The sequence below is a fragment of the Ambystoma mexicanum genome, chromosome 7q (assembly GCF_040938575.1).
Source record: "Ambystoma mexicanum isolate Mex_15411 chromosome 7q, UKY_AmexF1_1, whole genome shotgun sequence".
Lineage (NCBI taxonomy): Eukaryota > Metazoa > Chordata > Amphibia > Caudata > Ambystomatidae > Ambystoma > Ambystoma mexicanum.
This window is the reverse complement of record NC_090941.1, coordinates 1,098,740,093-1,098,767,022: the sequence shown is the minus strand read 5'-3', so window position 1 is coordinate 1,098,767,022 and position 26,930 is coordinate 1,098,740,093. Positions and strand designations below refer to the sequence as shown.

The window sequence follows — 26,930 nt, the reverse complement described above, 5'->3', positions numbered from 1 at the left end:
AGAACTACCGGGGCACCTGATATCATGGGGCGCACAAGTCTGGGGTTAGGCACCTGTGCACTTCACCCCTCCAGTGAATGCTGGCCCTCTTGACCGCAGCAACATTCAGGGGCCCAACCTACACATGACACACATGACTTTCACATTTTTTTATTTCACCAATCCATCAGGCCTGTGGACCCCTGAACGGCCCAGGGCTGGCCCTCTTGACTGCAGCAAAATAAACTCTGCTGCACGAGCTTGGGCCCTGTGTGCAAACAACCTGACTCGCACACTAAACTCTTTCTTTCTTTCACCAATAAATCAGGGGAAAGCGCGAACGCAGTCCCCCACTACCAGAAATAATACAGTCGAGAATCCCGCATTTGGGGACATCGCAGGGGTCAGCAAATCCGATGTGCAATGGATGAGCCTCACCCTGGGAGCTCTGCCTTGCTGATCACAGATGCTCCCCTGCCAGGTAAGTATGAGTTGCGAGCCAGAGGGCAGGGCTTGGGCCTGTTCTGGAAGCCCCGCTAAGCGAGGGTGAGAAGGCCGGCCCTGACCCAGCCCCAGCCCTCCCGGAAGCCCTGAGCGTCTGCGGAGCTGCCTGTCCCACGTGCAGGGGGAAGCTCCGGCAGGCAGAGCCCAGCAGAAGAGGCACATTGTGGCACAGTTCATGTCTCCCACCAGGCCCTGCTCGGCCTGAGATTTGCATAAATTCGGACCTGGCTGCCAGCCAGCAGGCCCAGTCGGAAAGCGAGCAGGCCTGGCGCAGTGGGCCCACTGGCCCGTCGGCCCCAGGCGGGTCCATGGCCCTCCTGAGCCGACAGGTCACCCCGCTTAACAAGAGCGTCTCGGGTGGGGTGCCCCCCGCCAGGACACGGCAAGGCCCGATCGTGCCCGATCGGTGCTCGGACGGGGCGGGCGGCAGCGGCGGCCGGGAGCCAGTTTCACCCCTGCCCCCAAAACCCCAGGAGCTGGCTGGGCCTTCCTTAGGTTGGAGGGCCTGGGCGCGAAAGCAGAGCCCGGGCAGGGCAGGCTGGCTTCAAGAACTACCGGGGCACCTGATATCATGGGGTGCACAAGTCTGGGGTTAGGCACCTGTGCACTTCACCCCTCCAGTGAATGCTGGCCCTCTTGACCGCAGCAACATTCAGGGGCCCAACCTACACATGACACACATGACTTTCACATTTTTTTATTTCACCAATCCATCAGGCCTGTGGACCCCTGAACGGCCCAGGGCTGGCCCTCTTGACTGCAGCAAAATAAACTCTGCTGCACGAGCTTGGGCCCTGTGTGCAAACAACCTGACTCGCACACTAAACTCTTTCTTTCTTTCACCAATAAATCAGGGGAAAGCGCGAACGCAGTCCCCCACTACCAGAAATAATGCAGTCGAGAATCCCGCATTTGGGGACATCGCAGGGGTCAGCAAATCCGATGTGCAATGGATGAGCCTCACCCTGGGAGCTCTGCCTTGCTGATCACAGATGCTCCCCTGCCAGGTAAGTATGAGTTGCGAGCCAGAGGGCAGGGCTTGGGCCTGTTCTGGAAGCCCCGCTAAGCGAGGGTGAGAAGGCCGGCCCTGACCCAGCCCCAGCCCTCCCGGAAGCCCTGAGCGTCTGCGGAGCTGCCTGTCCCACGTGCAGGGGGAAGCTCCGGCAGGCAGAGCCCAGCAGAAGAGGCACATTGTGGCACAGTTCATGTCTCCCACCAGGCCCTGCTCGGCCTGAGATTTGCATAAATTCGGACCTGGCTGCCAGCCAGCAGGCCCAGTCGGAAAGCGAGCAGGCCTGGCGCAGTGGGCCCACTGGCCCGTCGGCCCCAGGCGGGTCCATGGCCCTCCTGAGCCGACAGGTCACCCCGCTTAACAAGAGCGTCTCGGGTGGGGTGCCCCCCGCCAGGACACGGCAAGGCCCGATCGTGCCCGATCGGTGCTCGGACGGGGCGGGCGGCAGCGGCGGCCGGGAGCCAGTTTCACCCCTGCCCCCAAAACCCCAGGAGCTGGCTGGGCCTTCCTTAGGTTGGAGGGCCTGGGCGCGAAAGCAGAGCCCGGGCAGGGCAGGCTGGCTTCAAGAACTACCGGGGCACCTGATATCATGGGGTGCACAAGTCTGGGGTTAGGCACCTGTGCACTTCACCCCTCCAGTGAATGCTGGCCCTCTTGACCGCAGCAACATTCAGGGGCCCAACCTACACATGACACACATGACTTTCACATTTTTTTATTTCACCAATCCATCAGGCCTGTGGACCCCTGAACGGCCCAGGGCTGGCCCTCTTGACTGCAGCAAAATAAACTCTGCTGCACGAGCTTGGGCCCTGTGTGCAAACAACCTGACTCGCACACTAAACTCTTTCTTTCTTTCACCAATAAATCAGGGGAAAGCGCGAACGCAGTCCCCCACTACCAGAAATAATGCAGTCGAGAATCCCGCATTTGGGGACATCGCAGGGGTCAGCAAATCCGATGTGCAATGGATGAGCCTCACCCTGGGAGCTCTGCCTTGCTGATCACAGATGCTCCCCTGCCAGGTAAGTATGAGTTGCGAGCCAGAGGGCAGGGCTTGGGCCTGTTCTGGAAGCCCCGCTAAGCGAGGGTGAGAAGGCCGGCCCTGACCCAGCCCCAGCCCTCCCGGAAGCCCTGAGCGTCTGCGGAGCTGCCTGTCCCACGTGCAGGGGGAAGCTCCGGCAGGCAGAGCCCAGCAGAAGAGGCACATTGTGGCACAGTTCATGTCTCCCACCAGGCCCTGCTCGGCCTGAGATTTGCATAAATTCGGACCTGGCTGCCAGCCAGCAGGCCCAGTCGGAAAGCGAGCAGGCCTGGCGCAGTGGGCCCACTGGCCCGTCGGCCCCAGGCGGGTCCATGGCCCTCCTGAGCCGACAGGTCACCCCGCTTAACAAGAGCGTCTCGGGTGGGGTGCCCCCCGCCAGGACACGGCAAGGCCCGATCGTGCCCGATCGGTGCTCGGACGGGGCGGGCGGCAGCGGCGGCCGGGAGCCAGTTTCACCCCTGCCCCCAAAACCCCAGGAGCTGGCTGGGCCTTCCTTAGGTTGGAGGGCCTGGGCGCGAAAGCAGAGCCCGGGCAGGGCAGGCTGGCTTCAAGAACTACCGGGGCACCTGATATCATGGGGCGCACAAGTCTGGGGTTAGGCACCTGTGCACTTCACCCCTCCAGTGAATGCTGGCCCTCTTGACCGCAGCAACATTCAGGGGCCCAACCTACACATGACACACATGACTTTCACATTTTTTTATTTCACCAATCCATCAGGCCTGTGGACCCCTGAACGGCCCAGGGCTGGCCCTCTTGACTGCAGCAAAATAAACTCTGCTGCACGAGCTTGGGCCCTGTGTGCAAACAACCTGACTCGCACACTAAACTCTTTCTTTCTTTCACCAATAAATCAGGGGAAAGCGCGAACGCAGTCCCCCACTACCAGAAATAATACAGTCGAGAATCCCGCATTTGGGGACATCGCAGGGGTCAGCAAATCCGATGTGCAATGGATGAGCCTCACCCTGGGAGCTCTGCCTTGCTGATCACAGATGCTCCCCTGCCAGGTAAGTATGAGTTGCGAGCCAGAGGGCAGGGCTTGGGCCTGTTCTGGAAGCCCCGCTAAGCGAGGGTGAGAAGGCCGGCCCTGACCCAGCCCCAGCCCTCCCGGAAGCCCTGAGCGTCTGCGGAGCTGCCTGTCCCACGTGCAGGGGGAAGCTCCGGCAGGCAGAGCCCAGCAGAAGAGGCACATTGTGGCACAGTTCATGTCTCCCACCAGGCCCTGCTCGGCCTGAGATTTGCATAAATTCGGACCTGGCTGCCAGCCAGCAGGCCCAGTCGGAAAGCGAGCAGGCCTGGCGCAGTGGGCCCACTGGCCCGTCGGCCCCAGGCGGGTCCATGGCCCTCCTGAGCCGACAGGTCACCCCGCTTAACAAGAGCGTCTCGGGTGGGGTGCCCCCCGCCAGGACACGGCAAGGCCCGATCGTGCCCGATCGGTGCTCGGACGGGGCGGGCGGCAGCGGCGGCCGGGAGCCAGTTTCACCCCTGCCCCCAAAACCCCAGGAGCTGGCTGGGCCTTCCTTAGGTTGGAGGGCCTGGGCGCGAAAGCAGAGCCCGGGCAGGGCAGGCTGGCTTCAAGAACTACCGGGGCACCTGATATCATGGGGTGCACAAGTCTGGGGTTAGGCACCTGTGCACTTCACCCCTCCAGTGAATGCTGGCCCTCTTGACCACAGCAACATTCAGGGGCCCAACCTACACATGACACACATGACTTTCACATTTTTTTATTTCACCAATCCATCAGGCCTGTGGACCCCTGAACGGCCCAGGGCTGGCCCTCTTGACTGCAGCAAAATAAACTCTGCTGCACGAGCTTGGGCCCTGTGTGCAAACAACCTGACTCGCACACTAAACTCTTTCTTTCTTTCACCAATAAATAAGGGGAAAGCGCGAACGCAGTCCCCCACTACCAGAAATAATGCAGTCGAGAATCCCGCATTTGGGGACATCGCAGGGGTCAGCAAATCCGATGTGCAATGGATGAGCCTCACCCTGGGAGCTCTGCCTTGCTGATCACAGATGCTCCCCTGCCAGGTAAGTATGAGTTGCGAGCCAGAGGGCAGGGCTTGGGCCTGTTCTGGAAGCCCCGCTAAGCGAGGGTGAGAAGGCCGGCCCTGACCCAGCCCCAGCCCTCCCGGAAGCCCTGAGCGTCTGCGGAGCTGCCTGTCCCACGTGCAGGGGGAAGCTCCGGCAGGCAGAGCCCAGCAGAAGAGGCACATTGTGGCACAGTTCATGTCTCCCACCAGGCCCTGCTCGGCCTGAGATTTGCATAAATTCGGACCTGGCTGCCAGCCAGCAGGCCCAGTCGGAAAGCGAGCAGGCCTGGCGCAGTGGGCCCACTGGCCCGTCGGCCCCAGGCGGGTCCATGGCCCTCCTGAGCCGACAGGTCACCCCGCTTAACAAGAGCGTCTCGGGTGGGGTGCCCCCCGCCAGGACACGGCAAGGCCCGATCGTGCCCGATCGGTGCTCGGACGGGGCGGGCGGCAGCGGCGGCCGGGAGCCAGTTTCACCCCTGCCCCCAAAACCCCAGGAGCTGGCTGGGCCTTCCTTAGGTTGGAGGGCCTGGGCGCGAAAGCAGAGCCCGGGCAGGGCAGGCTGGCTTCAAGAACTACCGGGGCACCTGATATCATGGGGCGCACAAGTCTGGGGTTAGGCACCTGTGCACTTCACCCCTCCAGTGAATGCTGGCCCTCTTGACCGCAGCAACATTCAGGGGCCCAACCTACACATGACACACATGACTTTCACATTTTTTTATTTCACCAATCCATCAGGCCTGTGGACCCCTGAACGGCCCAGGGCTGGCCCTCTTGACTGCAGCAAAATAAACTCTGCTGCACGAGCTTGGGCCCTGTGTGCAAACAACCTGACTCGCACACTAAACTCTTTCTTTCTTTCACCAATAAATCAGGGGAAAGCGCGAACGCAGTCCCCCACTACCAGAAATAATGCAGTCGAGAATCCCGCATTTGGGGACATCGCAGGGGTCAGCAAATCCGATGTGCAATGGATGAGCCTCACCCTGGGAGCTCTGCCTTGCTGATCACAGATGCTCCCCTGCCAGGTAAGTATGAGTTGCGAGCCAGAGGGCAGGGCTTGGGCCTGTTCTGGAAGCCCCGCTAAGCGAGGGTGAGAAGGCCGGCCCTGACCCAGCCCCAGCCCTCCCGGAAGCCCTGAGCGTCTGCGGAGCTGCCTGTCCCACGTGCAGGGGGAAGCTCCGGCAGGCAGAGCCCAGCAGAAGAGGCACATTGTGGCACAGTTCATGTCTCCCACCAGGCCCTGCTCGGCCTGAGATTTGCATAAATTCGGACCTGGCTGCCAGCCAGCAGGCCCAGTCGGAAAGCGAGCAGGCCTGGCGCAGTGGGCCCACTGGCCCGTCGGCCCCAGGCGGGTCCATGGCCCTCCTGAGCCGACAGGTCACCCCGCTTAACAAGAGCGTCTCGGGTGGGGTGCCCCCCGCCAGGACACGGCAAGGCCCGATCGTGCCCGATCGGTGCTCGGACGGGGCGGGCGGCAGCGGCGGCCGGGAGCCAGTTTCACCCCTGCCCCCAAAACCCCAGGAGCTGGCTGGGCCTTCCTTAGGTTGGAGGGCCTGGGCGCGAAAGCAGAGCCCGGGCAGGTGAAGGTACGCATACATATGTAATGTTGTGCTCACACTTGGAGTTTGTACTAATCACCATATGTGTTAAAAGAATGTACCCTTTGTTAAAAGAAGAGGCCTTCTCTTTATACAGCGACATTTAAGACCTGCTGACCTGGCAAGAACTTGTTTTAACAGAAGAATTGTGTTTGGTCACTGTATGTCGAAGCATGTTGAGCCTGCTAAAACTATCTGCAGATTACGGGTGGGGAAGGAATGAGTAAGCACAGCCTCGTGCACAGAGATAAGGACACAGAAGGGCACGAGAGAGAGCGAATAACAGATAACAGGAAACCACAATAGCAGATGTTGAACTGTTGACCGTTGATGCAAAGTCATGACTGGGAGGAACCGCCTTGTGGTGGACATAATCTATGTGCAGCAATGTATGACAATGTAAAACAGATGGGTATAAAAGGACCACGATGTGCAGGGCAAAGGGCGGCACTTTGACGACTTGCTTTGCGAGACGGTTGAACTTGTGGCCCATTCGCGAATGCTTGTGTGTTAATAAAGCAATGTTTACTCAACTCTTTTCTGTTTGAGTTTTTATAGGGTCCCTTTTGTACTGGTTTTGGCGACGGCGAGAAATCGCACCCACAATTTTGGTGTCAGAAGTGGGACGCGAAGGAGCGACAGTCCGTCACTGGGTGAGGAACGCCGCGGCGGAACCGGAGAAGGAATTGATCACGGGGCCCCAACAACTGAATCCGCACCTTTGATTGCAACCAACGCGTCATCCTTGTTTTTCCGGCTCCGTTGGCGGTGGAACAGCAGGCTGTCGCCCTTCGGGTCCGGAACACTCTGGCGGGACCCTTAAGATAAGTGGTATGGACGGATGCATGATGGAATAAGGAAATAATGATTCAGGGTTTGTGAAGAGGACGGTGGTAAGTCCGTCTATGAAGAAGTAATGTTGAAATGATGATATGATATGTTAGATACGCCAGGAGGATGTATTATTATTGTTAACCAATAGGTGCATATTTGGGAAAGGTGAGTGTTTTAGGCAATTGCGGTATACCAACAAAATGGGTCAAGCGGCTTCCAGCAAGAGTGGTATAGGCAAGAGACACTATGCCCCTCTTGAAGGAACCCCTGCATTTGATATGTTGATTAAACATGGATTGAATTCAACATTGTTCTTAAAAGAATGGTCCGAATACACAAAAGATTTGATTGAGCATAAATGGCCAGACACCGGGTCCTTTGATGTGGACCACATATCCAAAGTAGAAATAGAATTAGTAAAAGACGGGTCAGACCCGCACAGTTTGAGGCTATACGACTATGGAGGGTAGAAGCAATGCGCAGGCGCAATGCTCAGAACAAACAAAAAGCAAAGGAGCAGAAGAGAACGGTAAATCAAAAATTACATGATCTAGAGATAAAAGAGAAGGGCGAGAGGCTAGATCAGTTGGATAGACATATGATGATTAAGAACAGTGGGGGTATGTATCCTGCCGTGCCGGTGCCTCGATATGAAGATGTGATAGGGCTAGAAGCAGAACAAACAACGACTGAATTATTGTTTCCAGGAGCTACAGCTCCACCGGCAGACAGTGAGGGTGAAAGGGTGGAATTCCCAATGAAGTATGGAAACCCAGATAGGTTGATAGACCATAGGAGAACGACTACTGTAGAAAAGGATAGATATGGAGACTTGCAAATCCTTATGACCGGGCTGTATGGCACACCCCTCAATGACAGCCTACGGGACCAATTGGGGCGTTTGACACCTTTGGAATTTAGGACAGTGGCCACTAAACTATATACCTTTTATGAGGGTAACTGTAAATTGAGAGGACAGAGTACTGCGGATCTGCCCTCAGCATATCAGGACGCTGTCGCGTTACTACCAGTGACTGCGTCCAGTGTTCAGTTATGGGGATGTATGTCCGACATAATAGCGGAAGTCATAAGGGGCGGTGTTGAATGGGAGAAGGAAAAGAGGGCATGGGAAAGAGAGGTGAGGGAAAGAGAGGCTAAACTCAAAGATGCAGACCAGGCGGGCCAAAACGTAGCTAATCGTATGATAGCATCCATACACTCGCAGTCCATGTCCACCCTGGTGAGTCTGATGGAGGGCCTTGGCTGGCCTATACAAGTAAACGTAATTAAATATCTTCTTATTAGGGTGGATGATATAGAAGAGGAAAAGGAGCCTAGATATGTGTCCCAGTGGAATAGGATTAGGACGGAATTGGATAAGAAACTGCTATCTAATATAAGAGTGGATGATTCAGGGGCGGAAGAATGGAGGATGGCTAAGGTGGAGAAACTATTAAAAGATTATAGAAAAATAAAAAAGAGAAAGCTCTTAGTCATCAATCCTCTGTTTCGCCACCAGCGCAGGCCCCTGTGAGTGAACAAACAAATACGGAAAAGTTACTATTAATGCCAATGAGAGAGTGCCAACCCACCATAGAGGCAGCCACTGGTAACATGATGCGCACCTATGTGTATGTCCCTTTATCCCGAATTGAATTAATGCATATCACCAAGTCCATCCCCGACCCCCGTATAGACCCGGCAGGATTCTACAAAGAAGTAGGAAAGTTATTCAGACCAGGGTTATTTACCGTAGAGGATGTAGATAACATATTGTTAGCCATTGTCCCAGAAGAAATATGGACCCCCTTTCGTGCCAAAGACAATGAAACAATAAAATGGAAAGATGTAATGGATGCGAGCAAAAATAGAAAACTGCATGAGGAATATCCTGAACCCCTAAGGGGGCATGGCATGGCAGTCCTGAGGGCTCTAGAAAAGGTGTTACCCCCATTTGATGTGAATGTGGAGAAACTGTCCGCTGTGATACAGGGTGCAAGTGAGGAAGTAGCACAGTACTTTCTGCGTTATGAAGCAGCATTCAAAGCGCACAGTGGGCTAGAGATAGGGTCTGAAACGGGCCAACGGTACTTTGCCACAAACTTTGTAGAGGGGCTCCACGGGCCAATTCAGGAGAACATTAGGAGGGCAGAAAGTACATGGATGACTAGGAACCCCCGGGATCTCCTCGAAATGGCTAGGTATTACGAAAGAGGGGAAAGAGTGAAGGGACAACAAAAGGCACGACAAGAGAAGGATTTAAAAACCAAAGTGTTGATGCAACAGTTGCATCAAGGGCCCCAAGGCAGGTATAACTACAATTATAACGGCCCGTCACAGGGCTATAGTAGCAACATGATAGGGGGCCAAGGGACAGGAAGAGGTACAGTGCAAGGAGGTGCGCTATATGGGAGGAGGGATGGGCTACCCCAAGATGTATGTGCCTTCTGCAAGAGACCCGGACACTGGAAATCCCAGTGTCCCCAGAGTGGTGGGAGAGGAAGGGGCGTACGGCCCCCTTCACAGACAACATTTGCCCCAGGAAATAGGACTGGTGGGTACGGCAACCAAGACAATAGAATGTTTAAACCCCCTCAACCCAATGCCTTTGACGGACAAGCAAGAGGGGATGTTCCCTGGCCGGCCCCGCCTCCCCCCAATCTACTGTATCAGCCACAACAAACGACACAAGTACAAGGTGTATGCCAGGGTGAAGAATGTGGAGAAGGGGTATACTATAACAATGATTTTCAGGATAACACAAGCGATATGTCCTGAGGATGCCGGAATGAGATAGCGGGAGTGGTGCAGGTTCCTATAGACCAAAGGGGGCCTTATGCCTCTATTAGGATCGGCCCCCACCGAAACTTGAGATGTCTGGTAGACACGGGAGCTGGAAACAGGCACACCTGATTATACTAAGAGATTTTGCCTTTTTGTTGATGAACAGGAAGGTTGCGCTGTGTCAGTCTTGACACAGGAACAAGGGGGTAAACAGAGACCATGTGCATATTTTTCTAGCACTCTGGACTCAGTAGCTCGAGGCCTACCCCCATGCATGAGAGCAGTAGTTGCAGCAGCGACAGCCCTAAAACAAAGTGCAGGTTTCATCCTAGGGAGTGAAGTAACAGTAAAGGTTCCACATACGGTAGATGTTCTTCTGAATAGAGTGCATACACAGCATTTGACTACAGCTAGACTCACACAGTATGAGATGATCCTGTTTGCCAGTAATGTAAAAATTGAACGGTGTAACACTTTGAATCCAGCGACACTGCTTCCTTTGCCCACCTCACCTGATGACATTAGGCATGATTGTGTGATCCAAATGGAAGAACACACTAAGGGTAGAGCAGACCTGCAAGACACCCCGCTGGTTGATAATGAGGGTATATTATTCTGTGATGGTTCCTGTTTCAAACTGCCAAATGGGGAGACAACAGCAGGGTATGCAGTAACTACAGGGGAACGGTTGATTGAGAGTGGGAAAGTGTGTGAAAAATCGGCCCAGGCAGCAGAATTAATTGCGCTAACGAGAGCATTAGTGTTAAGCAGCGGTATGAAAGTGACAATTTATACTGATTCAGCCTACGCTCATGGGGTGGTTTCCAGTTTTGGTAAACTCTGGGGAGAGCGTGGGTTTTTAACCTCCCAAGGTGATACTATTAAACATGCCCGATTGATTGCTGAATTATTGCAAGCCCTTACGCTGCCCAAAATGGTGGCCGTAGTGAAGTGCTCAGCGCATAAAAAAACACTGGATTATGTCACGCAGGGAAATTCTTTGGCTGACCAGATGGCTAAACTAGCTGCCACAAGGGACACTCGGTGGGAAGCCCGACAGCTCATAGTGGGGAGGGATGTGACTATGGAAGGGACGAAGGAGCGCGTAAAGGAAATCCAAGCAGATGCAACCATTGAAGAAAGACTATCTTGGCACAAGGATGATCAAATATGAGGAGACGGTAGATGGGCTATGGGCACATACCAAAACGAACACCTGGGTACTACCTGACGCATACTTACCTGTGATAGTGAGCGTGGCTCATGGTCCAACCCACGTTAACGCAAGAACTATGGAAGAAGTTTTAAGTACTGTGTGGTACAACAAAAGATTGGGAATGTATTGTCGCCAATGGGCAAAACAATGTGAAATATGTGTTTTATATAATGTGGGGAAAGGTGTACCGGCCCCGGCGGGCCACAGTAAGTTACCCACCTGCCCTTTTGAGGTGGTGTATATGGACTTTATACAGCTGGAGCCTGTAAATAAACATTCCTACTGTTTGGTGATGAAATGTGGGTTCTCAGGATGGGTGGAAGCATATCCCCTGCGGGACAATAGTGCCACCTCCACAGCACAATGCATATTGAAACACTGGATGCCCTTGACTGAAATGGCCGGATGCATTGTCTATTGCATTATTGAGTATGCGTACTATGCCTAAGCGTACACATGGTTTATCTCCTTTCGAAATTGTTATGGGGCGCCCACCAAGTATTGGGACCCCCAAATCACCTAAGAGATTGTCTGAGCAAGCATGGCCTGCATTACAACAGTACTGTATTGGGTTAACTAATAGACTGATTTCTATTAATGCACAGGTGAACGCAGTAGCTCCATCTCCTCTGATAGGAGAAGGTCACGACGTGCAGCCCGGTGACTGGGTTGTTATAAAAGCCTTCAATCACACCAGCGGACTGCAACCCAGATGGAGGGGCCCGTTTCAGGTTCTCCTCGCAACACAAACTGCGGTAAAAGTTGATGGCAAATCGCACTGGTACCACGTGGATCCAGAAAAGGGAACCAACCAACCCCAGGTTGCAACAGTACTGCCAGATGCCACTAGTAGGTGTGCCCATCGCCTCCGATCCCGTGACGTGTATGTGCCAAGCAACGTGTAAGGACACTGTTTTGAACTTTGATCATTAGGGAGATGAACATTTGGACTCTCTTGTTGGTTTTAGCAGAATTGTGCCTTACTGAAGACGACGGGCTTGTAGCCTGAAGGGCCTTCGGCGTTCCCCTCCTGGGACAGGCACTGCGAGACGTGGGACAGATCGGATGAAGGTTTTCAGTGAGACCTACCACTATTAGAGTAATAAGGACACTGGTGCTTTAAATAGGGGATATTGCTATATCGCTAGGTTGCAACTGATATACGCTGTATACTGAGCCATATACTGAACTATGTCTACACCCGTGTATGCTGGTTTAGTCCCTGAACGGATAAGTGTATGCTCCTCAAACACAGAAGGTAAGAGGAAAATACCAGTTTGTACCACAAGAGGCAAAATTTTGTTTTCTGTATGCACGATAGTAGTACTAATAGCATTTGCCATAATATTCTGGTATCTGGAACATCCATCTAGATATGAATTAAAGAACCTGTTGCCCGAGTCAAATGAAACAGGGAGAACAGATTGGGTCAAGAGCAGGAATCGAGATGCCTATGACCAACACGACCCGGAAGACTATGCTAAAAATGAATACGTGAAGATAATAAACACAACATATGGGGTAGTGAATAAAACTGATTGCTGGATCTGCACCCACATGCCCCGACATAGCAGTGAAGGCATCCCAGTGTACGCATCGCCAGTTACTGAGGATGCCGGGTGTACATTAATTTACATGAGAATAGTGTCAGCACAGCAATACATGATACCGAATACCGCTTGTTATGTTAGAGGAGAGAACAAAACCCTTCTAAAGGAAAAGATACGCTATAAAATCAAAACTGAGGGAATCGGGCTTGCACCTGCTATGGTACAGATAGTAAGAGAACCTCCTCCCCCTATCACCATCACACAAGAGTTTAGGCCAAAGAATATATGTTTTAAGAGGAGCGCAAGAGGTAATCAAAGAATGATCTCGGGGTGCAGTCAAATGGTGAATCTAAATAACTACACGAAGGGATTGTTACAGATTGAAGGACATGCCTACGTCTGTAACAAGAGGGCTTATTTGTGGTTAGCCAAAGATTTTGTTGGGGTATGTTACATAGCCAGAATAATGCCGGCTGTGATGGTATATGCCCCGTCTACTCTGCATAAAGAAATACACAGCAGAAATAAACGAGCAGTAAACCCAAAAATTCCTACGTATCAACCTACAGGATGGGAAACGTTTATAGATCTGATGGGGGTCCTGGTTCCTCCAGCGGGCATCTTTATGAACAGTCAAGAAATCCAAAAGCTAAACAGGGCCCTTGAGTTCGTAATCGAAGAATCTGCAGACCTAATGGAAAACATTACTTATGAAATGAAAGCAATTCGGCTAGTGGCTCTCCAAAATAGGTATGTCTTAGACATACTCACTGCAGAAAGGGGCGGAGTCTGTTTTTTGGTGGGATCCCAATGCTGTGTTTACATACCAGAAGGGAGTACAGGAATCCTGGATGGAGTAAACAAACTGCATAAAGTGGCGGATAGCATCCACCAGGAGGAAGGGTCAGGAGATAGCTGGTGGATGAAGCTGCTGAAAGAAATTGGATGGCAACTTCTTACGCCTATACTGGTTCTAGCGGCAATAGTTGTAGGAATTTGTCTCTGCATCCAATGTTTCCCGGTATGTGTGTCGTGCTGTGTTTCCATGTGTTCTTCCAGCATAACGCGCCTAAATCCAATGGATAAAAGCCATGTACAACAGGAATTTTTTGACATGGGAGGCCTGGAGAAGATTATGGTACATACAGTATGTGATGATGTTGCTTTCCTGCCATCTGCTTATGCTAGGACTGTTTAGATTGATGCTCAAGTGTGAGCAAAGGGTGGATTGAAGGTACGCATACATATGTAATGTTGTGCTCACACTTGGAGTTTGTACTAATCACCATATGTGTTAAAAGAATGTACCCTTTGTTAAAAGAAGAGGCCTTCTCTTTATACAGCGACATTTAAGACCTGCTGACCTGGCAAGAACTTGTTTTAACAGAAGAATTGTGTTTGGTCACTGTATGTCGAAGCATGTTGAGCCTGCTAAAACTATCTGCAGATTACGGGTGGGGAAGGAATGAGTAAGCACAGCCTCGTGCACAGAGATAAGGACACAGAAGGGCACGAGAGAGAGCGAATAACAGATAACAGGAAACCACAATAGCAGATGTTGAACTGTTGACCGTTGATGCAAAGTCATGACTGGGAGGAACCGCCTTGTGGTGGACATAATCTATGTGCAGCAATGTATGACAATGTAAAACAGATGGGTATAAAAGGACCACGATGTGCAGGGCAAAGGGCGGCACTTTGACGACTTGCTTTGCGAGACGGTTGAACTTGTGGCCCATTCGCGAATGCTTGTGTGTTAATAAAGCAATGTTTACTCAACTCTTTTCTGTTTGAGTTTTTATAGGGTCCCTTTTGTACTGGTTTTGGCGACGGCGAGAAATCGCACCCACACAGGGCAGGCTGGCTTCAAGAACTACCGGGGCACCTGATATCATGGGGCGCACAAGTCTGGGGTTAGGCACCTGTGCACTTCACCCCTCCAGTGAATGCTGGCCCTCTTGACCGCAGCAACATTCAGGGGCCCAACCTACACATGACACACATGACTTTCACATTTTTTTATTTCACCAATCCATCAGGCCTGTGGACCCCTGAACGGCCCAGGGCTGGCCCTCTTGACTGCAGCAAAATAAACTCTGCTGCACGAGCTTGGGCCCTGTGTGCAAACAACCTGACTCGCACACTAAACTCTTTCTTTCTTTCACCAATAAATCAGGGGAAAGCGCGAACGCAGTCCCCCACTACCAGAAATAATGCAGTCGAGAATCCCGCATTTGGGGACATCGCAGGGGTCAGCAAATCCGATGTGCAATGGATGAGCCTCACCCTGGGAGCTCTGCCTTGCTGATCACAGATGCTCCCCTGCCAGGTAAGTATGAGTTGCGAGCCAGAGGGCAGGGCTTGGGCCTGTTCTGGAAGCCCCGCTAAGCGAGGGTGAGAAGGCCGGCCCTGACCCAGCCCCAGCCCTCCCGGAAGCCCTGAGCGTCTGCGGAGCTGCCTGTCCCACGTGCAGGGGGAAGCTCCGGCAGGCAGAGCCCAGCAGAAGAGGCACATTGTGGCACAGTTCATGTCTCCCACCAGGCCCTGCTCGGCCTGAGATTTGCATAAATTCGGACCTGGCTGCCAGCCAGCAGGCCCAGTCGGAAAGCGAGCAGGCCTGGCGCAGTGGGCCCACTGGCCCGTCGGCCCCAGGCGGGTCCATGGCCCTCCTGAGCCGACAGGTCACCCCGCTTAACAAGAGCGTCTCGGGTGGGGTGCCCCCCGCCAGGACACGGCAAGGCCCGATCGTGCCCGATCGGTGCTCGGACGGGGCGGGCGGCAGCGGCGGCCGGGAGCCAGTTTCACCCCTGCCCCCAAAACCCCAGGAGCTGGCTGGGCCTTCCTTAGGTTGGAGGGCCTGGGCGCGAAAGCAGAGCCCGGGCAGGGCAGGCTGGCTTCAAGAACTACCGGGGCACCTGATATCATGGGGCGCACAAGTCTGGGGTTAGGCACCTGTGCACTTCACCCCTCCAGTGAATGCTGGCCCTCTTGACCGCAGCAACATTCAGGGGCCCAACCTACACATGACACACATGACTTTCACATTTTTTTATTTCACCAATCCATCAGGCCTGTGGACCCCTGAACGGCCCAGGGCTGGCCCTCTTGACTGCAGCAAAATAAACTCTGCTGCACGAGCTTGGGCCCTGTGTGCAAACAACCTGACTCGCACACTAAACTCTTTCTTTCTTTCACCAATAAATCAGGGGAAAGCGCGAACGCAGTCCCCCACTACCAGAAATAATACAGTCGAGAATCCCGCATTTGGGGACATCGCAGGGGTCAGCAAATCCGATGTGCAATGGATGAGCCTCACCCTGGGAGCTCTGCCTTGCTGATCACAGATGCTCCCCTGCCAGGTAAGTATGAGTTGCGAGCCAGAGGGCAGGGCTTGGGCCTGTTCTGGAAGCCCCGCTAAGCGAGGGTGAGAAGGCCGGCCCTGACCCAGCCCCAGCCCTCCCGGAAGCCCTGAGCGTCTGCGGAGCTGCCTGTCCCACGTGCAGGGGGAAGCTCCGGCAGGCAGAGCCCAGCAGAAGAGGCACATTGTGGCACAGTTCATGTCTCCCACCAGGCCCTGCTCGGCCTGAGATTTGCATAAATTCGGACCTGGCTGCCAGCCAGCAGGCCCAGTCGGAAAGCGAGCAGGCCTGGCGCAGTGGGCCCACTGGCCCGTCGGCCCCAGGCGGGTCCATGGCCCTCCTGAGCCGACAGGTCACCCCGCTTAACAAGAGCGTCTCGGGTGGGGTGCCCCCCGCCAGGACACGGCAAGGCCCGATCGTGCCCGATCGGTGCTCGGACGGGGCGGGCGGCAGCGGCGGCCGGGAGCCAGTTTCACCCCTGCCCCCAAAACCCCAGGAGCTGGCTGGGCCTTCCTTAGGTTGGAGGGCCTGGGCGCGAAAGCAGAGCCCGGGCAGGGCAGGCTGGCTTCAAGAACTACCGGGGCACCTGATATCATGGGGTGCACAAGTCTGGGGTTAGGCACCTGTGCACTTCACCCCTCCAGTGAATGCTGGCCCTCTTGACCGCAGCAACATTCAGGGGCCCAACCTACACATGACACACATGACTTTCACATTTTTTTATTTCACCAATCCATCAGGCCTGTGGACCCCTGAACGGCCCAGGGCTGGCCCTCTTGACTGCAGCAAAATAAACTCTGCTGCACGAGCTTGGGCCCTGTGTGCAAACAACCTGACTCGCACACTAAACTCTTTCTTTCTTTCACCAATAAATCAGGGGAAAGCGCGAACGCAGTCCCCCACTACCAGAAATAATGCAGTCGAGAATCCCGCATTTGGGGACATCGCAGGGGTCAGCAAATCCGATGTGCAATGGATGAGCCTCACCCTGGGAGCTCTGCCTTGCTGATCACAGATGCTCCCCTGCCAGGTAAGTATGAGTTGCGAGCCAGAGGGCAGGGCTTGGGCCTGTTCTGGAAGCCCCGCTAAGCGAGGGTGAGAAGGCCGGCCCTGACCCAGCCCCAGCCCTCCCGGAAGCCCTGAGCGTCTGCGGAGCTGCCTGTCCCACGTGCAGGGGGAAGCTCCGGCAGGCAGAGCCCAGCAGAAGAGGCACATTGTGGCACAGTTCATGTCTCCCACCAGGCCCTGCTCGGCCTGAGATTTGCATAAATTCGGACCTGGCTGCCAGCCAGCAGGCCCAGTCGGAAAGCGAGCAGGCCTGGCGCAGTGGGCCCACTGGCCCGTCGGCCCCAGGCGGGTCCATGGCCCTCCTGAGCCGACAGGTCACCCCGCTTAACAAGAGCGTCTCGGGTGGGGTGCCCCCCGCCAGGACACGGCAAGGCCCGATCGTGCCCGATCGGTGCTCGGACGGGGCGGGCGGCAGCGGCGGCCGGGAGCCAGTTTCACCCCTGCCCCCAAAACCCCAGGAGCTGGCTGGGCCTTCCTTAGGTTGGAGGGCCTGGGCGCGAAAGCAGAGCCCGGGCAGGGCAGGCTGGCTTCAAGAACTACCGGGGCACCTGATATCATGGGGTGCACAAGTCTGGGGTTAGGCACCTGTGCACTTCACCCCTCCAGTGAATGCTGGCCCTCTTGACCGCAGCAACATTCAGGGGCCCAACCTACACATGACACACATGACTTTCACATTTTTTTATTTCACCAATCCATCAGGCCTGTGGACCCCTGAACGGCCCAGGGCTGGCCCTCTTGACTGCAGCAAAATAAACTCTGCTGCACGAGCTTGGGCCCTGTGTGCAAACAACCTGACTCGCACACTAAACTCTTTCTTTCTTTCACCAATAAATCAGGGGAAAGCGCGAACGCAGTCCCCCACTACCAGAAATAATGCAGTCGAGAATCCCGCATTTGGGGACATCGCAGGGGTCAGCAAATCCGATGTGCAATGGATGAGCCTCACCCTGGGAGCTCTGCCTTGCTGATCACAGATGCTCCCCTGCCAGGTAAGTATGAGTTGCGAGCCAGAGGGCAGGGCTTGGGCCTGTTCTGGAAGCCCCGCTAAGCGAGGGTGAGAAGGCCGGCCCTGACCCAGCCCCAGCCCTCCCGGAAGCCCTGAGCGTCTGCGGAGCTGCCTGTCCCACGTGCAGGGGGAAGCTCCGGCAGGCAGAGCCCAGCAGAAGAGGCACATTGTGGCACAGTTCATGTCTCCCACCAGGCCCTGCTCGGCCTGAGATTTGCATAAATTCGGACCTGGCTGCCAGCCAGCAGGCCCAGTCGGAAAGCGAGCAGGCCTGGCGCAGTGGGCCCACTGGCCCGTCGGCCCCAGGCGGGTCCATGGCCCTCCTGAGCCGACAGGTCACCCCGCTTAACAAGAGCGTCTCGGGTGGGGTGCCCCCCGCCAGGACACGGCAAGGCCCGATCGTGCCCGATCGGTGCTCGGACGGGGCGGGCGGCAGCGGCGGCCGGGAGCCAGTTTCACCCCTGCCCCCAAAACCCCAGGAGCTGGCTGGGCCTTCCTTAGGTTGGAGGGCCTGGGCGCGAAAGCAGAGCCCGGGCAGGGCAGGCTGGCTTCAAGAACTACCGGGGCACCTGATATCATGGGGCGCACAAGTCTGGGGTTAGGCACCTGTGCACTTCACCCCTCCAGTGAATGCTGGCCCTCTTGACCGCAGCAACATTCAGGGGCCCAACCTACACATGACACACATGACTTTCACATTTTTTTATTTCACCAATCCATCAGGCCTGTGGACCCCTGAACGGCCCAGGGCTGGCCCTCTTGACTGCAGCAAAATAAACTCTGCTACACGAGCTTGGGCCCTGTGTGCAAACAACCTGACTCGCACACTAAACTCTTTCTTTCTTTCACCAATAAATCAGGGGAAAGCGCGAACGCAGTCCCCCACTACCAGAAATAATACAGTCGAGAATCCCGCATTTGGGGACATCGCAGGGGTCAGCAAATCCGATGTGCAATGGATGAGCCTCACCCTGGGAGCTCTGCCTTGCTGATCACAGATGCTCCCCTGCCAGGTAAGTATGAGTTGCGAGCCAGAGGGCAGGGCTTGGGCCTGTTCTGGAAGCCCCGCTAAGCGAGGGTGAGAAGGCCGGCCCTGACCCAGCCCCAGCCCTCCCGGAAGCCCTGAGCGTCTGCGGAGCTGCCTGTCCCACGTGCAGGGGGAAGCTCCGGCAGGCAGAGCCCAGCAGAAGAGGCACATTGTGGCACAGTTCATGTCTCCCACCAGGCCCTGCTCGGCCTGAGATTTGCATAAATTCGGACCTGGCTGCCAGCCAGCAGGCCCAGTCGGAAAGCGAGCAGGCCTGGCGCAGTGGGCCCACTGGCCCGTCGGCCCCAGGCGGGTCCATGGCCCTCCTGAGCCGACAGGTCACCCCGCTTAACAAGAGCGTCTCGGGTGGGGTGCCCCCCGCCAGGACACGGCAAGGCCCGATCGTGCCCGATCGGTGCTCGGACGGGGCGGGCGGCAGCGGCGGCCGGGAGCCAGTTTCACCCCTGCCCCCAAAACCCCAGGAGCTGGCTGGGCCTTCCTTAGGTTGGAGGGCCTGGGCGCGAAAGCAGAGCCCGGGCAGGGCAGGCTGGCTTCAAGAACTACCGGGGCACCTGATATCATGGGGCGCACAAGTCTGGGGTTAGGCACCTGTGCACTTCACCCCTCCAGTGAATGCTGGCCCTCTTGACCGCAGCAACATTCAGGGGCCCAACCTACACATGACACACATGACTTTCACATTTTTTTATTTCACCAATCCATCAGGCCTGTGGACCCCTGAACGGCCCAGGGCTGGCCCTCTTGACTGCAGCAAAATAAACTCTGCTGCACGAGCTTGGGCCCTGTGTGCAAACAACCTGACTCGCACACTAAACTCTTTCTTTCTTTCACCAATAAATCAGGGGAAAGCGCGAACGCAGTCCCCCACTACCAGAAATAATGCAGTCGAGAATCCCGCATTTGGGGACATCGCAGGGGTCAGCAAATCCGATGTGCAATGGATGAGCCTCACCCTGAGAGCTCTGCCTTGCTGATCACAGATGCTCCCCTGCCAGGTAAGTATGAGTTGCGAGCCAGAGGGCAGGGCTTGGGCCTGTTCTGGAAGCCCCGCTAAGCGAGGGTGAGAAGGCCGGCCCTGACCCAGCCCCAGCCCTCCCGGAAGCCCTGAGCGTCTGCGGAGCTGCCTGTCCCACGTGCAGGGGGAAGCTCCGGCAGGCAGAGCCCAGCAGAAGAGGCACATTGTGGCACAGTTCATGTCTCCCACCAGGCCCTGCTCGGCCTGAGATTTGCATAAATTCGGACCTGGCTGCCAGCCAGCAGGCCCAGTCGGAAAGCGAGCAGGCCTGGCGCAGTGGGCCCACTGGCCCGTCGGCCCCAGGCGGGTCCATGGCCCTCCTGAGCCGACAGGTCACCCCGCTTAACAAGAGCGTCTCGGGTGGGGTGCCCCCCGCCAGGACACGGCAAGGCCCGATCGTGCCCGATCGGTGCTCGGACGGGGCGGGCGGCAGCGGCGGCCGGGAGCCAGTTTCACCCCTGCCCCCAAAACCCCAGGAGCTGGCTGGGCCTTCCTTAGGTTGGAGGGCCTGGGCGCGAAAGCAGAGCCCGGGCAGGGCAGGCTGGCTTCAAGAACTACCGGGGCACCTGATATCATGGGGCGCACAAGTCTGGGGTTAGGCACCTGTGCACTTCACCCCTCCAGTGAATGCTGGCCCTCTTGACCGCAGCAACATTCAGGGGCCCAACCTACACATGACACACATGACTTTCACATTTTTTTATTTCACCAATCCATCAGGCCTGTGGACCCCTGAACGGCCCAGGGCTGGCCCTCTTGACTGCAGCAAAATAAACTCTGCTGCACGAGCTTGGGCCCTGTGTGCAAACAACCTGACTCGCACACTAAACTCTTTCTTTCTTTCACCAATAAATCAGGGGAAAGCGCGAACGCAGTCCCCCACTACCAGAAATAATACAGTCGAGAATCCCGCATTTGGGGACATCGCAGGGGTCAGCAAATCCGATGTGCAATGGATGAGCCTCACCCTGGGAGCTCTGCCTTGCTGATCACAGATGCTCCCCTGCCAGGTAAGTATGAGTTGCGAGCCAGAGGGCAGGGCTTGGGCCTGTTCTGGAAGCCCCGCTAAGCGAGGGTGAGAAGGCCGGCCCTGACCCAGCCCCAGCCCTCCCGGAAGCCCTGAGCGTCTGCGGAGCTGCCTGTCCCACGTGCAGGGGGAAGCTCCGGCAGGCAGAGCCCAGCAGAAGAGGCACATTGTGGCACAGTTCATGTCTCCCACCAGGCCCTGCTCGGCCTGAGATTTGCATAAATTCGGACCTGGCTGCCAGCCAGCAGGCCCAGTCGGAAAGCGAGCAGGCCTGGCGCAGTGGGCCCACTGGCCCGTCGGCCCCAGGCGGGTCCATGGCCCTCCTGAGCCGACAGGTCACCCCGCTTAACAAGAGCGTCTCGGGTGGGGTGCCCCCCGCCAGGACACGGCAAGGCCCGATCGTGCCCGATCGGTGCTCGGACGGGGCGGGCGGCAGCGGCGGCCGGGAGCCAGTTTCACCCCTGCCCCCAAAACCCCAGGAGCTGGCTGGGCCTTCCTTAGGTTGGAGGGCCTGGGCGCGAAAGCAGAGCCCGGGCAGGGCAGGCTGGCTTCAAGAACTACCGGGGCACCTGATATCATGGGGTGCACAAGTCTGGGGTTAGGCACCTGTGCACTTCACCCCTCCAGTGAATGCTGGCCCTCTTGACCGCAGCAACATTCAGGGGCCCAACCTACACATGACACACATGACTTTCACATTTTTTTATTTCACCAATCCATCAGGCCTGTGGACCCCTGAACGGCCCAGGGCTGGCCCTCTTGACTGCAGCAAAATAAACTCTGCTGCACGAGCTTGGGCCCTGTGTGCAAACAACCTGACTCGCACACTAAACTCTTTCTTTCTTTCACCAATAAATCAGGGGAAAGCGCGAACGCAGTCCCCCACTACCAGAAATAATGCAGTCGAGAATCCCGCATTTGGGGACATCGCAGGGGTCAGCAAATCCGATGTGCAATGGATGAGCCTCACCCTGGGAGCTCTGCCTTGCTGATCACAGATGCTCCCCTGCCAGGTAAGTATGAGTTGCGAGCCAGAGGGCAGGGCTTGGGCCTGTTCTGGAAGCCCCGCTAAGCGAGGGTGAGAAGGCCGGCCCTGACCCAGCCCCAGCCCTCCCGGAAGCCCTGAGCGTCTGCGGAGCTGCCTGTCCCACGTGCAGGGGGAAGCTCCGGCAGGCAGAGCCCAGCAGAAGAGGCACATTGTGGCACAGTTCATGTCTCCCACCAGGCCCTGCTCGGCCTGAGATTTGCATAAATTCGGACCTGGCTGCCAGCCAGCAGGCCCAGTCGGAAAGCGAGCAGGCCTGGCGCAGTGGGCCCACTGGCCCGTCGGCCCCAGGCGGGTCCATGGCCCTCCTGAGCCGACAGGTCACCCCGCTTAACAAGAGCGTCTCGGGTGGGGTGCCCCCCGCCAGGACACGGCAAGGCCCGATCGTGCCCGATCGGTGCTCGGACGGGGCGGGCGGCAGCGGCGGCCGGGAGCCAGTTTCACCCCTGCCCCCAAAACCCCAGGAGCTGGCTGGGCCTTCCTTAGGTTGGAGGGCCTGGGCGCGAAAGCAGAGCCCGGGCAGGGCAGGCTGGCTTCAAGAACTACCGGGGCACCTGATATCATGGGGCGCACAAGTCTGGGGTTAGGCACCTGTGCACTTCACCCCTCCAGTGAATGCTGGCCCTCTTGACCGCAGCAACATTCAGGGGCCCAACCTACACATGACACACATGACTTTCACATTTTTTTATTTCACCAATCCATCAGGCCTGTGGACCCCTGAACGGCCCAGGGCTGGCCCTCTTGACTGCAGCAAAATAAACTCTGCTGCACGAGCTTGGGCCCTGTGTGCAAACAACCTGACTCGCACACTAAACTCTTTCTTTCTTTCACCAATAAATCAGGGGAAAGCGCGAACGCAGTCCCCCACTACCAGAAATAATGCAGTCGAGAATCCCGCATTTGGGGACATCGCAGGGGTCAGCAAATCCGATGTGCAATGGATGAGCCTCACCCTGGGAGCTCTGCCTTGCTGATCACAGATGCTCCCCTGCCAGGTAAGTATGAGTTGCGAGCCAGAGGGCAGGGCTTGGGCCTGTTCTGGAAGCCCCGCTAAGCGAGGGTGAGAAGGCCGGCCCTGACCCAGCCCCAGCCCTCCCGGAAGCCCTGAGCGTCTGCGGAGCTGCCTGTCCCACGTGCAGGGGGAAGCTCCGGCAGGCAGAGCCCAGCAGAAGAGGCACATTGTGGCACAGTTCATGTCTCCCACCAGGCCCTGCTCGGCCTGAGATTTGCATAAATTCGGACCTGGCTGCCAGCCAGCAGGCCCAGTCGGAAAGCGAGCAGGCCTGGCGCAGTGGGCCCACTGGCCCGTCGGCCCCAGGCGGGTCCATGGCCCTCCTGAGCCGACAGGTCACCCCGCTTAACAAGAGCGTCTCGGGTGGGGTGCCCCCCGCCAGGACACGGCAAGGCCCGATCGTGCCCGATCGGTGCTCGGACGGGGCGGGCGGCAGCGGCGGCCGGGAGCCAGTTTCACCCCTGCCCCCAAAACCCCAGGAGCTGGCTGGGCCTTCCTTAGGTTGGAGGGCCTGGGCGCGAAAGCAGAGCCCGGGCAGGGCAGGCTGGCTTCAAGAACTACCGGGGCACCTGATATCATGGGGCGCACAAGTCTGGGGTTAGGCACCTGTGCACTTCACCCCTCCAGTGAATGCTGGCCCTCTTGACCGCAGCAACATTCAGGGGCCCAACCTACACATGACACACATGACTTTCACATTTTTTTATTTCACCAATCCATCAGGCCTGTGGACCCCTGAACGGCCCAGGGCTGGCCCTCTTGACTGCAGCAAAATAAACTCTGCTGCACGAGCTTGGGCCCTGTGTGCAAACAACCTGACTCGCACACTAAACTCTTTCTTTCTTTCACCAATAAATCAGGGGAAAGCGCGAACGCAGTCCCCCACTACCAGAAATAATGCAGTCGAGAATCCCGCATTTGGGGACATCGCAGGGGTCAGCAAATCCGATGTGCAATGGATGAGCCTCACCCTGGGAGCTCTGCCTTGCTGATCACAGATGCTCCCCTGCCAGGTAAGTATGAGTTGCGAGCCAGAGGGCAGGGCTTGGGCCTGTTCTGGAAGCCCCGCTAAGCGAGGGTGAGAAGGCCGGCCCTGACCCAGCCCCAGCCCTCCCGGAAGCCCTGAGCGTCTGCGGAGCTGCCTGTCCCACGTGCAGGGGGAAGCTCCGGCAGGCAGAGCCCAGCAGAAGAGGCACATTGTGGCACAGTTCATGTCTCCCACCAGGCCCTGCTCGGCCTGAGATTTGCATAAATTCGGACCTGGCTGCCAGCCAGCAGGCCCAGTCGGAAAGCGAGCAGGCCTGGCGCAGTGGGCCCACTGGCCCGTCGGCCCCAGGCGGGTCCATGGCCCTCCTGAGCCGACAGGTCACCCCGCTTAACAAGAGCGTCTCGGGTGGGGTGCCCCCCGCCAGGACACGGCAAGGCCCGATCGTGCCCGATCGGTGCTCGGACGGGGCGGGCGGCAGCGGCGGCCGGGAGCCAGTTTCACCCCTGCCCCCAAAACCCCAGGAGCTGGCTGGGCCTTCCTTAGGTTGGAGGGCCTGGGCGCGAAAGCAGAGCCCGGGCAGGGCAGGCTGGCTTCAAGAACTACCGGGGCACCTGATATCATGGGGCGCACAAGTCTGGGGTTAGGCACCTGTGCACTTCACCCCTCCAGTGAATGCTGGCCCTCTTGACCGCAGCAACATTCAGGGGCCCAACCTACACATGACACACATGACTTTCACATTTTTTTATTTCACCAATCCATCAGGCCTGTGGACCCCTGAACGGCCCAGGGCTGGCCCTCTTGACTGCAGCAAAATAAACTCTGCTGCACGAGCTTGGGCCCTGTGTGCAAACAACCTGACTCGCACACTAAACTCTTTCTTTCTTTCACCAATAAATCAGGGGAAAGCGCGAACGCAGTCCCCCACTACCAGAAATAATGCAGTCGAGAATCCCGCATTTGGGGACATCGCAGGGGTCAGCAAATCCGATGTGCAATGGATGAGCCTCACCCTGGGAGCTCTGCCTTGCTGATCACAGATGCTCCCCTGCCAGGTAAGTATGAGTTGCGAGCCAGAGGGCAGGGCTTGGGCCTGTTCTGGAAGCCCCGCTAAGCGAGGGTGAGAAGGCCGGCCCTGACCCAGCCCCAGCCCTCCCGGAAGCCCTGAGCGTCTGCGGAGCTGCCTGTCCCACGTGCAGGGGGAAGCTCCGGCAGGCAGAGCCCAGCAGAAGAGGCACATTGTGGCACAGTTCATGTCTCCCACCAGGCCCTGCTCGGCCTGAGATTTGCATAAATTCGGACCTGGCTGCCAGCCAGCAGGCCCAGTCGGAAAGCGAGCAGGCCTGGCGCAGTGGGCCCACTGGCCCGTCGGCCCCAGGCGGGTCCATGGCCCTCCTGAGCCGACAGGTCACCCCGCTTAACAAGAGCGTCTCGGGTGGGGTGCCCCCCGCCAGGACACGGCAAGGCCCGATCGTGCCCGATCGGTGCTCGGACGGGGCGGGCGGCAGCGGCGGCCGGGAGCCAGTTTCACCCCTGCCCCCAAAACCCCAGGAGCTGGCTGGGCCTTCCTTAGGTTGGAGGGCCTGGGCGCGAAAGCAGAGCCCGGGCAGGGCAGGCTGGCTTCAAGAACTACCGGGGCACCTGATATCATGGGGCGCACAAGTCTGGGGTTAGGCACCTGTGCACTTCACCCCTCCAGTGAATGCTGGCCCTCTTGACCGCAGCAACATTCAGGGGCCCAACCTACACATGACACACATGACTTTCACATTTTTTTATTTCACCAATCCATCAGGCCTGTGGACCCCTGAACGGCCCAGGGCTGGCCCTCTTGACTGCAGCAAAATAAACTCTGCTGCACGAGCTTGGGCCCTGTGTGCAAACAACCTGACTCGCACACTAAACTCTTTCTTTCTTTCACCAATAAATCAGGGGAAAGCGCGAACGCAGTCCCCCACTACCAGAAATAATGCAGTCGAGAATCCCGCATTTGGGGACATCGCAGGGGTCAGCAAATCCGATGTGCAATGGATGAGCCTCACCCTGGGAGCTCTGCCTTGCTGATCACAGATGCTCCCCTGCCAGGTAAGTATGAGTTGCGAGCCAGAGGGCAGGGCTTGGGCCTGTTCTGGAAGCCCCGCTAAGCGAGGGTGAGAAGGCCGGCCCTGACCCAGCCCCAGCCCTCCCGGAAGCCCTGAGCGTCTGCGGAGCTGCCTGTCCCACGTGCAGGGGGAAGCTCCGGCAGGCAGAGCCCAGCAGAAGAGGCACATTGTGGCACAGTTCATGTCTCCCACCAGGCCCTGCTCGGCCTGAGATTTGCATAAATTCGGACCTGGCTGCCAGCCAGCAGGCCCAGTCGGAAAGCGAGCAGGCCTGGCGCAGTGGGCCCACTGGCCCGTCGGCCCCAGGCGGGTCCATGGCCCTCCTGAGCCGACAGGTCACCCCGCTTAACAAGAGCGTCTCGGGTGGGGTGCCCCCCGCCAGGACACGGCAAGGCCGTGAAGGCAAGGCCCGATCGTGCCCGATCGGTGCTCGGACGGGGCGGGCGGCAGCGGCGGCCGGGAGCCAGTCTCACCCCTGCCCCCAAAACCCCAGGAGCTGGCTGGGCCTTCCTTAGGTTGGAGGGCCTGGGCGCGAAAGCAGAGCCCGGGCAGGGCAGGCTGGCTTCAAGAACTACCGGGGCACCTGATATCATGGGGCGCACAAGTCTGGGGTTAGGCACCTGTGCACTTCACCCCTCCAGTGAATGCTGGCCCTCTTGACCGCAGCAACATTCAGGGGCCCAACCT

At 57.1% G+C, this 26,930-nt stretch overlaps 18 non-coding genes across 18 annotated transcripts; all 18 read right to left on the bottom strand.

Moving 5' to 3' along the window:
- Nucleotides 1–304: 304 nt before the first annotated feature.
- On the bottom strand, nt 305–468 carry LOC138529412 (U1 spliceosomal RNA). Its single transcript, XR_011284749.1, has one exon. It is a non-coding gene; the product is annotated as a U1 spliceosomal RNA (small nuclear RNA).
- An 866-nt stretch (nt 469–1,334) lies between these two features.
- LOC138529277 (U1 spliceosomal RNA) lies at nt 1,335–1,498 on the bottom strand. The gene has a single exon (XR_011284615.1). It is a non-coding gene; the product is annotated as a U1 spliceosomal RNA (small nuclear RNA).
- An 866-nt stretch (nt 1,499–2,364) lies between these two features.
- LOC138529275 (U1 spliceosomal RNA) lies at nt 2,365–2,528 on the bottom strand. The gene has a single exon (XR_011284613.1). It is a non-coding gene; the product is annotated as a U1 spliceosomal RNA (small nuclear RNA).
- An 866-nt stretch (nt 2,529–3,394) lies between these two features.
- LOC138529410 (U1 spliceosomal RNA) lies at nt 3,395–3,558 on the bottom strand. The gene has a single exon (XR_011284747.1). It is a non-coding gene; the product is annotated as a U1 spliceosomal RNA (small nuclear RNA).
- An 866-nt stretch (nt 3,559–4,424) lies between these two features.
- Nucleotides 4,425–4,588, bottom strand: LOC138529150 (U1 spliceosomal RNA). The gene has a single exon (XR_011284490.1). It is a non-coding gene; the product is annotated as a U1 spliceosomal RNA (small nuclear RNA).
- An 866-nt stretch (nt 4,589–5,454) lies between these two features.
- Nucleotides 5,455–5,618, bottom strand: LOC138529274 (U1 spliceosomal RNA). The gene has a single exon (XR_011284612.1). It is a non-coding gene; the product is annotated as a U1 spliceosomal RNA (small nuclear RNA).
- A 9,122-nt stretch (nt 5,619–14,740) lies between these two features.
- LOC138529272 (U1 spliceosomal RNA) lies at nt 14,741–14,904 on the bottom strand. Its single transcript, XR_011284611.1, has one exon. It is a non-coding gene; the product is annotated as a U1 spliceosomal RNA (small nuclear RNA).
- Nucleotides 14,905–15,770: 866 nt separating this feature from the next.
- Nucleotides 15,771–15,934, bottom strand: LOC138529409 (U1 spliceosomal RNA). Its single transcript, XR_011284746.1, has one exon. It is a non-coding gene; the product is annotated as a U1 spliceosomal RNA (small nuclear RNA).
- An 866-nt stretch (nt 15,935–16,800) lies between these two features.
- On the bottom strand, nt 16,801–16,964 carry LOC138529271 (U1 spliceosomal RNA). Its single transcript, XR_011284610.1, has one exon. It is a non-coding gene; the product is annotated as a U1 spliceosomal RNA (small nuclear RNA).
- Nucleotides 16,965–17,830: 866 nt separating this feature from the next.
- On the bottom strand, nt 17,831–17,994 carry LOC138529270 (U1 spliceosomal RNA). The gene has a single exon (XR_011284609.1). It is a non-coding gene; the product is annotated as a U1 spliceosomal RNA (small nuclear RNA).
- An 866-nt stretch (nt 17,995–18,860) lies between these two features.
- On the bottom strand, nt 18,861–19,024 carry LOC138529408 (U1 spliceosomal RNA). Its single transcript, XR_011284745.1, has one exon. It is a non-coding gene; the product is annotated as a U1 spliceosomal RNA (small nuclear RNA).
- An 866-nt stretch (nt 19,025–19,890) lies between these two features.
- On the bottom strand, nt 19,891–20,054 carry LOC138529449 (U1 spliceosomal RNA). Its single transcript, XR_011284787.1, has one exon. It is a non-coding gene; the product is annotated as a U1 spliceosomal RNA (small nuclear RNA).
- An 866-nt stretch (nt 20,055–20,920) lies between these two features.
- LOC138529407 (U1 spliceosomal RNA) lies at nt 20,921–21,084 on the bottom strand. Its single transcript, XR_011284744.1, has one exon. It is a non-coding gene; the product is annotated as a U1 spliceosomal RNA (small nuclear RNA).
- Nucleotides 21,085–21,950: 866 nt separating this feature from the next.
- Nucleotides 21,951–22,114, bottom strand: LOC138529269 (U1 spliceosomal RNA). Its single transcript, XR_011284608.1, has one exon. It is a non-coding gene; the product is annotated as a U1 spliceosomal RNA (small nuclear RNA).
- An 866-nt stretch (nt 22,115–22,980) lies between these two features.
- On the bottom strand, nt 22,981–23,144 carry LOC138529268 (U1 spliceosomal RNA). The gene has a single exon (XR_011284607.1). It is a non-coding gene; the product is annotated as a U1 spliceosomal RNA (small nuclear RNA).
- An 866-nt stretch (nt 23,145–24,010) lies between these two features.
- Nucleotides 24,011–24,174, bottom strand: LOC138529267 (U1 spliceosomal RNA). The gene has a single exon (XR_011284605.1). It is a non-coding gene; the product is annotated as a U1 spliceosomal RNA (small nuclear RNA).
- An 866-nt stretch (nt 24,175–25,040) lies between these two features.
- Nucleotides 25,041–25,204, bottom strand: LOC138529266 (U1 spliceosomal RNA). Its single transcript, XR_011284604.1, has one exon. It is a non-coding gene; the product is annotated as a U1 spliceosomal RNA (small nuclear RNA).
- Nucleotides 25,205–26,070: 866 nt separating this feature from the next.
- Nucleotides 26,071–26,234, bottom strand: LOC138529265 (U1 spliceosomal RNA). Its single transcript, XR_011284603.1, has one exon. It is a non-coding gene; the product is annotated as a U1 spliceosomal RNA (small nuclear RNA).
- Between the last annotated feature and the right edge of the window lie 696 nt (nt 26,235–26,930).